Below are 13,096 nucleotides of genomic sequence, written 5' to 3' on the forward strand. Positions count from 1 at the left end.
TGTAGTGTGGTGTTGGAATATTTAAGCAGGGGGGTGTGGGGGTACAGGAGGGCTTGTCCCCCTGCCTACGCTAGTTAGTTTTTATTTTTTTATTTTTTTTTTTTAAAAGTTATTCAATATTTTACTACATCGATCACTAGAGGTCACTCTTTAGTGATTCGATGTAGTAAGATTTCGATAACGTGATATAGATGCCATATTTCCTACTCATTTACAGAGTTATTTACTACATAATTTACTTGTATTTCAGTACAATCCCTCTCTTGAAACAGCCATTTTAATTCTTGCACTTTAACATGAAGTATTTGTTCACTAATGTTTTGACACTATACGCATATCTATATATATATATATATATATATATATATATATATATATATATACATACATATATAGGCTTACTATCAAAATGTTAAAATTCATATGGTCGACGTTCATAACATCAAATGTCATTACATCGAATTTTCAAAATACCGAAAAAAAAATGTCTAAATTTAAATGGTCTTAAAACACCTGCAAACTAACACTAGTGTTTGCAGGGAGGCTGTACCCCCCTTCACCCCCACACCCCCTGGTACTTATATATTACTCCACTGAGATTGTACAACAGAGCAGACGAGAAAATCCTTTTCCTGTTTGCAACATAATGTCGACAGGTAATTTGCATGCATTTCCTGTCGACCAAATGAACGACTTAATATTCATGTGTCAACCATATGGGTCGATCATATGAATATTAGACCAAATGAATTTCAACATTTTGATAATAAATCTATAATACATATATATATATATATATATCTATATATATATATATATATATATATATATATGTCTGTGTGTGTGTGTGTGTGTGTGTGTATATATATATATATATATATATATATATATATATATATACATATGTGTGTGTGTGCGTGTGTGTGTGTGTGTGTGTGTGTGTGTGTGTGTGTGTGTGTGTGTGTGTGTGTGTGTGTGTGTGTGTGTGTGTGTGTGTGTGTGTGTGTGTGTGTGTGTGTGTGTGTGTGTGTGTGTGTGTGTGTGTGTGTGTGTGTGTGTGTGTGTGTGTAATATTTAGTGTGAAATATTAGGGGTGATACTCTTTTCAAGCATTTGTGTACATGAGATGTTTGGTTTTGGAATGTTATTTTTAGAACCATGAAATGTAGAGACTTAAGGGCATTATTAGAATTTAGTGGCCACAAATGGCAAGCAGTTCCATATTTGTATTAATACAATTCATTTGATTAAACCTGTACCAAAAAGAAGGTATCTAAACCATTATTTTATATTACAGTATTACTGAATTTTATATATGTTTTTCACTGTGCTAACTGGTCAGTCGATTATAGAATCTTACTGGTTGTATGCTCTAAGCACAGATTATTGGAAGTATTTTTCAGAGCTGATGAGGAGCTCAGGTTAAAATAGTGCTTATGGGTGTATAATGTTTTGTGCAATAAAATTATAGTGAATTTAGAATATCTAGACGAGTGACAAAGCAGAAGGGTTGTTCCTAGATCCAGAACTCCTTCTCACTTTGCTCATTTTGGAAATATCTGACAGAATGGAGAATAGCTCTACCATTTTCACTGCTAACACAGCATTAGGTGCTGTAGTGGAGAACAGGAATAGTCTTAAAAAGAATTTGGAAAGGCTATCCAAGTGGAAGGCAAAATGGGTGCTGAGCATCACAGTAGAAAAATGTTACACACTGCACTTGGATCTCAATAAACCAGATATGAAGTGTCGCTGTGAAGAGTGGAACTGATGACAACAAGGTACGGAAAGGATCCAGGGGTGATGATTACACCTTCGTAGAGCCTTCAGCAACAAAGTTACAGGAGATTTGGTACAACAGACATAACTGCAGATCTTATCCTGGGGGGAGTATTCTCCATATGGTCCAACAGACATAACTGCAGATCTTATCCTGGGGGGAGTATTCTCCATATGGTCCAACAGACATAACTGCAGATCTTATCCTGGGGGAAGTATTCTCCATATGGTGCAACAGACATAACTGCAGATCTTATCCTGGGGGGAGTATTCTCATTATGGTACAACAGACATAACTGCAGATCTTATCCTGGGGGGAGTATTCTCCATAGGCACAGACATTCTGCTCCAGTTATACTGGCCAGTGTCATACCACACCTTTTGAAATGTTTGCAACTTTGGAGGTTATACAGGAAGAACAGCATCAATCTACTAGAAGAAGTCCAGAGTAAAGCAAACTAAAGGCTGTATGAGCTAAAAAGGAAAATATATAACTAGTGGCTGGAGACTAGAAGAGATAAGAAGTCATCGGATGGATGTAACATTGGTACACAAAATCATGTGAAAGTCGTTAAAGAATAAGAGATTGTTGGGGGTCAAGTAATCCTCAGATATGAGAAAGTACATATTCAAGGGGAGGACTGTGGACACATAGCATGGACTACCACAATGGGTAGTGTGGATAGAGTTTATGCTGGCCCTTAAGAGGTGATGCTGTTGGAGGATAAGGAGTGCAGGGAATGTAGAACATTAAATGCATCTAAAGGGCAGACAACAGAGGCTTACTTTCTCCCTTGATTTTGTCATAAGAATCACAGGAAATACAAGGTTATTCAACCAGAGGACATATGTGCCATACCAATAATCACTGTCAGGCTGTACCAACCTTGTCAAGGGCACTGTCGCTGTCCTACTTTGGACACAATAGAAGAGTCTTTGTGGGTTCTGTTCAAGCAGCTTTATTTTATACAAACACATCATGATAGAAGTTTACTGACTTTAACTTAAGTAACTTCTATACAAACTAACTGCTGCAATTGTACATGGTCACTGTCTGGCTGTGCATTCAAAATGGCACTAGGAATAGCACGTGCCTAGCACTTATACATGCACTCTCAGTCTTGATATGCTTCTTATAGACACAGCACACAGTACATACACTCTGATCTACATGGATGGCACAGTGGTGCAGTGGTTGCTTTGTTGCCTCACAGCAAGAGGTTCTCTAGTTCAATTCTCAAATGGGGTGCCTTCTTTGCGGAATTCATGTGTCCTCCCTGCATCCATGTGGGTTACCTCTGGGTGCCCTGGTTTCCTCCCATGTTACAAAGATATGTGTCTGGAGAGTTTCTCCCTGGACCGCCACTGAAAATTGTCTTTGTTCCAAATCTGACTTTCCCAGTAAATAAATGGTAAGTAAATAAATAAAATACATTCTCTCTCTTTGAGAAATGGAATATGCAATGTCATGAATCTATTTGGCATGCAGATATCACAGTAAGTTCTTTATCATACATTTATACAAGACTAGGTACATATATACACAGTTAAGTCCATGTTGCTGCATATTTCACACTTGGCCTGGATAGTCATCTATATCGTGCGACATAAAACTAGGAATTGGGTTTAGCAACTGGAGCTGTCTCTACAAAATAGTTAACCTTGGAAGTATTTCAAACATCTTCAGGAATGAAATCAGAGGTTGGAACACATTCTGATATGGGAACAACATTTGGTTCACTCTGAGATTTAGAGTCTGCATCACAAGAACAATGCTGTGATGATGATGATTCTGGTACAGAAAGAAGATGTGTGCGATTTCTCCTTACTCCACACCATCAGATTCTACAAGGTAGGACCTCAGCTCAGCACATATACCTGTAACTTGACCAATCTGGTCGAAATCTTTCACCATTTGTATTCTCACTGTCTCTCCTTCCCTCAACAGATGAAGAAATCTGCTTGATTTATCATAACCGGACTTCTGGATAGAACGCGTACTTGAATAACTGATCCTTGATGGTTTTATTGTTCTTAGCTTTCGGCCTCAATAAACTGGAACTAATAGGTAGAGTATTTCTGGTTTGCCTAGAAAGAAGTCAAGAAGTCTTTGAGCAGGTAATCCAAGAATATCATCACAGGGTATGTTTCTGAGACTAAGCAAATTTAATGACATTGGTATTGTCACTCTTTGACCTTTCAAGTAATTGCTTTGCACTCTGCACTGCATGTTCAGCTAGACTATTTGACTGTGGATATTCAGTAACGTGACTTAGCTGACGTGGTTCTCTTTGCAGTTGCTGTCTAGTACTATTGCATACTAAACAAGAAGAAAGTACTTTATCAGTGTCTTTCAGTAATGAAGGCCAAAATACTAATTGTCCCGGTCCCCTTCAATAAACACATCACACCGAATGATGTTGGATGACCTTTATTAAACTTACATAACATAGCTTTGATAACCAATATTTATTAATTACAACTGAACATGGTATAGTTGATTTTAATCACAGCATAAACATCCATGAAATGTTAATCAGGACAGTGTGACCTCACTCAGTAAGCAGTGTCCATACTTCCACTCACTTGCTTTACTAATGAAGCGGTGTCTCACCATTCACTTCATAATATCATTTATCGAATTCCACCTCCGACCAAATAAGCATTGTCCTTACCTCCACTCAGTTATATTTACCACTTATTGAATTAAACATCCAAACTAGTAAGCAGAGTCCTTACCTCTGCTCGGTTATATTTACCACTTATTGAATTAAACATCCAAACCAAAAAGCAGCATCCTTACCTCCGCTTGGTTATATTTACCACTTATTGAATTAAACATACAAAGCAATAAGTGGCGTCTTTACCTCCGCTCGGTTATTTATTTAGCAAGCAGCCTTCAACTGCTCACTTTCTTTCCCCGGCTCATTGAAATGAACATCCAACACCAGAGGGGGAATAGAGGAGTGCAAGCCTGTCCCTCTTCTCCGCCCTATGCAAACTGATAAAATAATGATAATCTCCACCAATTCACCAAGAAAGGGGAGGAGGGTGGGTAGCAAGTTCACACCAAAATGTGAACCCTTACCCAGCTACACTTGCCTAAACCCCTTAAGCCGTTCCTCCACTCCTACCACATTTAGTCCCAGTCATCCCTCCTTCCCATTCAACCCTTTCATTCCCTCCACCCTCTTAACTCCCACCAAAATATTTATCTAACCCCCTACTGAAGATGTCCCTGGACAAATTGGTTTGTTACCAAACCTCATTTGTCCCGGTCCCCCTTCAATAAACATATCACACCGAATGACATTGGATGACCATTATTAAACTTCCATAACATCCATGTAATGTTAATCAGGATAGTGTGTGCTTATCGGAATAAATGTTGTAAGGCAGTCTCTGATTCATAACACACCTAAACTGTACATTGAACAGAAAGTATAAAGAATTTATTCTATTATCTCATTAAGAGACAATAAGTGAGATTATTCATATAATAATGCCCTTGCTGAGCACAAATTCCAGGAAAACGCATCACTGAGAGACCCTGAACAAGTCCCCATTTTCATCTTAAATACTCTTGTCTAGTTAATGAGGTATTAACCACAAATCCTCATGGTATTCCTGCACAAACGCTACTTTGAAAGGAAGATATCACTTGGCTCAGATACATGAAATATCGTCCTTCTTAACAGCATTTATGTTGGTGGTTTTCCATGCTGTGATTTGAAGTCTACATAATCAAACAGCATGCAAAACGAATATTTCAAGACGTTCTCTTCAAACTGACAGAATCTTTGCCCTTAAAGTAAAATCAGCGAAAACCATGCATTAAAAGTTATAGCTCTCGAGACAATAAATTAATTTGTATGATACACTTTATATATTTCAGGACTTGTATACTGTGTTTTGTTAGCAATATTGTTGTTACATAAAACATTGTTATGACAATATTATTATTATTATTATTATTTTTTTTTTTAGTAGAAGATTGCCTTGCCCAACAAAATTTACTTCACATAGTACAACTGCCAAAATGATTCATTTTAGTCTTAATGCAGGCCGTGCATGCCTTCTTATTGCAGGATGCATTGTCAGATAAAATATACTAGCCCTGTTTAACCTAAAATGTTTCTGGGTTTGAAAGGGTGACCAACATAATGGCAGGAATACCTTCCAAACAAGTGTCCAGACATGTAGCAGTATAATATCAGGTCATACCTCAGTACTATGGCCATTAGTCTCTGTTGTAACAGAATTTGATCAGTCCTGCTGATAATACCCACATCCTCACATGTGACCACGCACTGCACTCCGCCACTCATGCCACACTCTACCTGCTGCCCCGGCATATTGCCTAATGGCTGTTTCAGTATTAGGGTATGCCAAGAATTAAATGTGAAGTCTCTGCATGGCAACCACCACAACAGTTAGTCATACCAACAGTTTGGAAGGCTAAAACAATTGAAAATATGAAGCAGCTTTCTTAGTTCAACGAACGCTGTACCCTTGTATATACTCACTTCCAAAATAGAGGCAATGTTAAATATTGATCATACAAACTTAGAAAGTTATTGGAATTACACAGTCTGTATTAGTCATTAATTTTCTGAAGGGAATTAAGTCTGAAACCCAAGTCTGTCATTTTCCAACTGTGATCTTCAATAATTGCAAGAAAGCCACCATTGTATGAGAAATGGACCAAGAGTATGAAGCAAAATCTAGCCATTCTGGAAAATTCTGTACAAAGGAGAGGTGTGATTCACTACCCACTTAATGTAATCAGCCAAAAGCCACCGATGTACTTATTTTTTTTTTGAAAATCCCCAAGAAAACTCCAGGAGTAACATCAACAAGACATGTGCCCGACCCATTTAGAAAACATATGACCCCCGTATCACTGAATGCCCAAAATCCTAAATCACCATGAGGCACAGTCAACAACATGAGTTAAAGTATAAGCTTTCTGTGAAATCAGGACAGTGAAGAGACAAGCACTAAAACCCTTCTGAGACAAATATGACTTACAGAATGGATGAGTGGAATATCCAATATCCACACACACCACCCTTGAGTCAACTGCAGCACAGCTCCAGCTGTAACCACTCATGCACACCTAAGAGCCAACCCCCACTACTGCTCTCTAGCCCATGAAACTGCTACTCCACAAACTACACACAACTCCTAGAGCCAGTCAGTGGGCACTCCCCCTACAGCTCATGTACAGAACATCTGCAAACTTTCACGTCAAATGATGAACTTGCAATGAAAATACAAACATCCCTTTCCCACCACCTGGACAAAGCCACATGACTCGACCTCTCAAAGCAAGAAATCCAAACAAAGCCGTAAATAACCATGGGACAAAGTCTGAAAAATCAGAGAATTCCCCTCCCTTTTTTTTGTTTTGTTGTTAATCATTGCTTACTCCCTAGACTTAAAAAGCAGACAGAAAAAGAGGTCCCGCTCCAGCATGAGGCTCATGAAAGGCATGCAGATTAAAACACAAATGTCTATCATTACCCTTCAAACTCAGTGCCCGTGCCAACACATGTCCTCCGAAGTATATGAAGACCAAAACTCAAGTCCACCTGACCACCGAGAGCATCAATCTTCTGCTCTTCCCAGCGACCTGCTAGAAACCATAAATTCCATGACCAGCAGGCCAAAAATATGATGTGAAATCTGGCCACTCTGTGAAAATATGAAAATTCAAGAGCAAAGCCAACAATGCCATCACTCCTATAATCAAGTCTAAATTTATTTTTTTTTAAATAAGGGTCCACAAGAAAATGCCACCACAATGACAATCATGAGGTATGCGTCCAATCGTCTTGGTGCAGCAAACCCCCTCCCCCCAGCTATAATCACTGTGTTCATTTTAGCAATTATCTCAACCTCTCAGCACAAGAAACCTGACAAAATGACATTAAGGCTCAAATAATTTTGCTCTTCCAATGCAAAGAGCCAATAGAATAACAGGATTGCCGTACCATGAAACATCTGATGGCTATGAAGTCAGAATGTACATGTCAGTAGTACTAATTTCAAACTAAAATGATTAGTCACTAACCTGCCAGAAATCCACCGTGTTATAAGAAAACAGGAGGTGAAATCTAGACCTCCTGTGAAATTCCATACTGTGTAGTGATATGAGTCCATAGCCACAACAATAAGTGATACTCGTGGCCACTTCACCTGACAGCACATGAGCAGCACAGCCATTATTTGTGGGCAGCTCCAGATATGTTCTTCATGGAGGGGACTGCTAATCCCATATTCTGCTGTCCCAAAACCACCGATGAGACGGTAATCCCTTACACGGAAAAAATAAAACACAGAAACTCCGAGAACCTGCTGACAAAATTTGACACCAACATCAAGCCAGCCACTACCAAGTCCCTTTAACCATGACATGTTTAGCAGCAAAGCAGGGAACAAGCAAGACTGCCCATACCTGCACTGCCCTATAACTTAAACAAGAACTCCCAATGAGCCACACCATAAACCCCAGCCAAACCTAGACCCAAATACCCCTTAACTAGACAGAAAATGCCACCTGCCTATCCTCAAAAAGGAGAAGAGAGGAAAAATAATTATAGATATATATAACATGCGGACCACCTGCCACCAACTAGTGCCCTGAGGCTTACCTTTTTTCCCAGAGTACCTACAGATCATTGTGGGTGTACCTTGCCTTAGTAAGTTCATGCCAAAATGTGATCCCTTACCCAGCTACACTTGCCTAAACCACTTAAGCCCCTCCCCCACTCTTACCTCATTTCCTCCCAATTATCCCTCCTTCCCATTTAACCTTTGCATCCCCCTCACCCTCTTAACTCCCACTAATATATTTTATCTAACCCCCTTCTGAAGATGTACCTAGGCAAATTGGTTTGTTACCAAACCTCATTTCTCTCACTTGTCTCTTAGTGGATGTGGAGCCTGGGCGACCACAATGCAAAATATGGATATATTCTTGTTTTAAGGAAGCAGGAACAACAATTTTAGGACCTTTGAAAATAATGCCATCTTCCATCAACATTTCATCTCTGTAAGGAAAATAGATTTGCACTTCAGGTGGTACACTAGATTGCTTTGATGGCCATCTAACACTAATTGAATCAGTCATTGTGTGATCTCTTAACTCATCAAGCCTAGTGGTAGAAAAATTATGCACTGCCATCAAGTCAAAGTCAAAATTCTCTGCGTCAAACTGTTCTGTCATATTTCTGAGTGGTCTGGATAAGGTATCAGCCAGATGGAGCAGTTTGCCTTTTGTATAGACCATTTTGAAGTTGTACTTTTGCAATTTGAGCATCAGTCTTTGTAATCTCTCTGGAGCTGAATGCATAGGCTTCTTTAGAAGAGTAACTAGAGGTTGGTGGTCAGTTTTAATCTGAATAGCTTGACCATAAATATAATCCTGAAACTTGTAACGTGCAAATACTATTGCCAAAAGTTTTTTCTCAATTTGGGCATACTGCATCTCAGTTTGGGTAAGTGTTCTAGATCCATAGGCTACTGGTCTGCCCTCTTGAAGTATAACTGTGTCAAGACCACATTTTGAAGCATCACAGGAAAGAGTGACTGGTTTGTTCACATCATAGTATTTTAATGTAGGTGGGGTGGCAATTTTCTACTTAAGGTCTTCAAATGCCTTCTGTTGCTATTCTAACCATGACCGTGCAACACTTTTTTACATCAGTTCTATTAAAGGTGCTCTCAACTCACTGAAGTCTGGTATAAACTTGCCTAAATAGTTGCCCATGCCTAGGAAATGCTGTAGAGCTTGAACATTGTCTGGTGCTGACATCTCAAAAATAGCTACTTGCTTGGTCGGGTTTGGTCTCGAGCCAGTACTGGTAAATAAATGACCTACGTATGTAATGTCTGGAAGTCTGAATTGGCACTTCAAAGGACTAAGCTTCAAGTTCACTTCACATGTTCTGGCTAGAACTTTCTTCAGGTTTCTATCATGCTCTGCTTCACCATTGCATCCAACCAATAAATCATCAACTATTATAGCACAAGGATAAGTCAAAAAAATGTGCTTCATTGCACTCTGAAAGACTTCCACTTGCAGAATGTATTCCAAATGGCATCCTTAGGATCTGTATTTGCCAAATGGAGTACCAAAAGTGGTTAGTAATGACGATTTGCGATCAAGCATCACTTGCCAAAATGAACTCTTTACATCCAAGACAGAAAAAACAATGGCATTCGGCATTAGGGCTGTGACCTCTCCGACTGTGTGCATTAGATGATATGGTCTCTGCAATGCTTTTTAAAATCTCTTGAGTCAATACATATTCTGATTTTGTCTGAGCCTTTTTTGTGAGCTGATACCATGGACGACACCCATTCAGTTGATTCTGTAACTGGACAAATCACACCTTGCTGCACCATTTTATCCAAATGAGCTTTGACTTTAGCTTGCATGGCTACTGGAACTCTTCTTGATGGTCTGACTACTGGAGTGACCTCTGGGTTTTAACTTCATGGAATAAACAACTGGAAGTTTGCCCAACTTGTCATCGAAAACATCAACATACTCTGAGAAAATGGCTTCTGAAAAATTAGAACTAGGGGATGCACTTATGTGATGAACTTCTTTTGGTAAAAGAAAATAGATTCATTTTCAAACTATCTTTGAGACCCAGTAAAGGCTGTACTAGTCTTTGGACTACATAGAATAACAAGTTGTAACAGTTCTTGGCCAAATAACATGAAAGCATCACTGAGCCTTCGGTTTGGATTTCTTCACCTCCATAAGCAACATGTTTCACACTGCTGGCCACATTAAGTTGTTTGTTCTCACTTTAGCAAATGTAGCTTCTGATATAACATTACACTTTGAACCAGTGTCTACTTTAAGCTCTGTGGATTTACCATTGATCTGGACTGTACAAAATACTTTGGTCTTTGCCAGTGAATTCACTGCATCAACTCGCTGACCAATTACTGATACACCATCTACATAGAAAGCTGACTGCTGTGGCTCTAATTGATCAACTTTCTATTTTGTTTGACCTTTCTTTACAACTGTGTGAGGTTTACTTGATTTGCAAAACTTTTGAAATGGTTCCATTTTTTTACACTTGTGACATTGCTGACCGAATGTGAAGCATTTCTCTCTTTTAGACTCATGATTTGTGCCACAACTGCAACAGTTTGCAATAAAGCTAGACTTGGGTTTTGCTGATTCATACTTATTTTGCACTGAAGAACATGATTCTCTAACTGAACTAGTCTTAGAACTTGTTAGAAAGCTACATGGTTTCTCCGGTGAGCCAGCAAGGGCCATGGCTGTCATGTGCTTAAGCCTATTTCTGTTTGCCAAATGTTGCATACTATCTACATTTGCTCTGGAGTCTGCTGAAACCATGCTTTTGTCACTTGCAAGAAAACTTGTGTGATTTTCTGTCACTTCATGGATTTGCCAATTCTCTATGTCTTTACTCAACGTTGAATCACTATCATGAAGCAAGACCTTTTTCGCAGTAGCATTATTAATACCACACATGAGCCTGTCCTTTATTAATTCATCTTTAAAGTCACCAAACCAACATGTTTTAGCTTTGTTTCTCAGGTCAGTTATATAAGCTGCAAAAGTCTCACATGGTTTCTGATCTCTCGTGTAAAACAAATGCCTTTCTAATGTAATATTTGTCTGGGGTTACACATTTTTCTGAACTTGTGCTTCAAACACTCTGAGCCTTCCCTTGACTCAGCCTGTACAACAAAATGACTGTTTTTACCTTCTCCTTCATATATTGCTGGTGCATACACAAATGAATGCTCTCTTTCTATGGCCTCTGACCCAGCTACGATTAGCAAAATGAATGCCCTGGTGTGTGCATCTTTATCTAAATAAGCTGTTTGTATAAAAATATCTTACTCTTGCTCAAATATTCTCCAATTCCCACAATATTCTGATCAAATAAAAGAGGTAAGGGCTTTCGAAATCCATCTGCCATATTAACACATAGCAGTGAAGGGTTTTGCAAATAAGCACAAACACATACACATATGCCAAAAATTTATGCCAGTATTTTTAACTTTTCTGTCATCACTGCACCTCATGGCTCCAAAGATTATTCTCTGCTATCCCGGTTCTGACACCATGTCACTCTCCTATTTTGGTCACAAAAGAAGTGTCGTCGTGGGTTCTGTACAACCAGTTTTATTTTACACAAACACATCACGAAAGATATTTACTGACTTTAACTCAAGTAACTTATATACAAACTAACTACTGCAATCATACATGCTCACTGTCTGGCTGCACTCTCAAAATAGCACTGGGAATACTCATGCCTGGTATTTATATGTGCACGTTCAGTCCTTGATATGCTTCTTATAGACACAGGACACAGCACATACACTCTGATCTACAGACACCAAGGCCTATAAGTCCTGTAGAGTACTGTACCCATCCAATTATCTAACCTATGAATAAAAGCCAGCATGGAGTCATACTTCTCGACATACAAGGGTAGCCTCTTCCAAAACAAGGGGTTGCATTGAATAATGAACCTATCTCTCTATTTACTTTTGTTTATTACCTGTAAATTGCAGTCTCTGTTCTAGTGTTGGCTACATTATTTGATATATTAAGAAAAAGAGGTCAGGATAGTTGATTTCCTGGGGGCATGGAATACAAGACATGGGTATCTTCTGAAGACCTTAGATGACACAGAGTACAAAGACAGCGATTCCAGCTTTTCTTAATAACTAAGAGTTCTGGATTTCTGAGGCACAAGATCCACTGTGTTAGTAACTGATGTGCTTTTCCAGTGTTTTTCGATGTCTATAGTGGGATTCAAGTCAAACAGAGTATTATATTCTATGATAGATCATACCAGGGCAGAGTAAAGGGGGGGGGGCAATAATTTGCATGGTTTTAAATGAGATACTGTTTGTGATTCATTGTGAAAAATAAAAGATTTTCTGACTTTACTTGATACTTAGTGATTGAAGGTGAAGGAGCCATTCAGCCAGGAATCCAAATCCCCGATGACAGACTCACGGGAGAGTGGGGTGTCATTGTTGCAATAGGTGGTAGCAATTTTAGTTTTATGAAAGAAGTGATACTGAATTTCTTCACATTTAGTTTGAACCATTTATCAGTGTACAAGAAGTTAGCCCATGTTATTTCCATTTCATTAGCAAAGTTACCCAGAGATCCTTGGTATCAGTGTTCAGATCAATTAAATTCCAAAAAAGAAGAGCCCTAGTGCAGAACCCTGGGGAATGTCATTGGTCACCTTATCCCTAACTGAAGAGGTACCAACCCTGACACCATGTGTTC

Source organism: Protopterus annectens, chromosome 11.part0 (assembly GCF_019279795.1).
Source record: "Protopterus annectens isolate FY-2018-M chromosome 11.part0, PAN1.0, whole genome shotgun sequence".
Classification (NCBI taxonomy): domain Eukaryota; kingdom Metazoa; phylum Chordata; order Ceratodontiformes; family Protopteridae; genus Protopterus; species Protopterus annectens.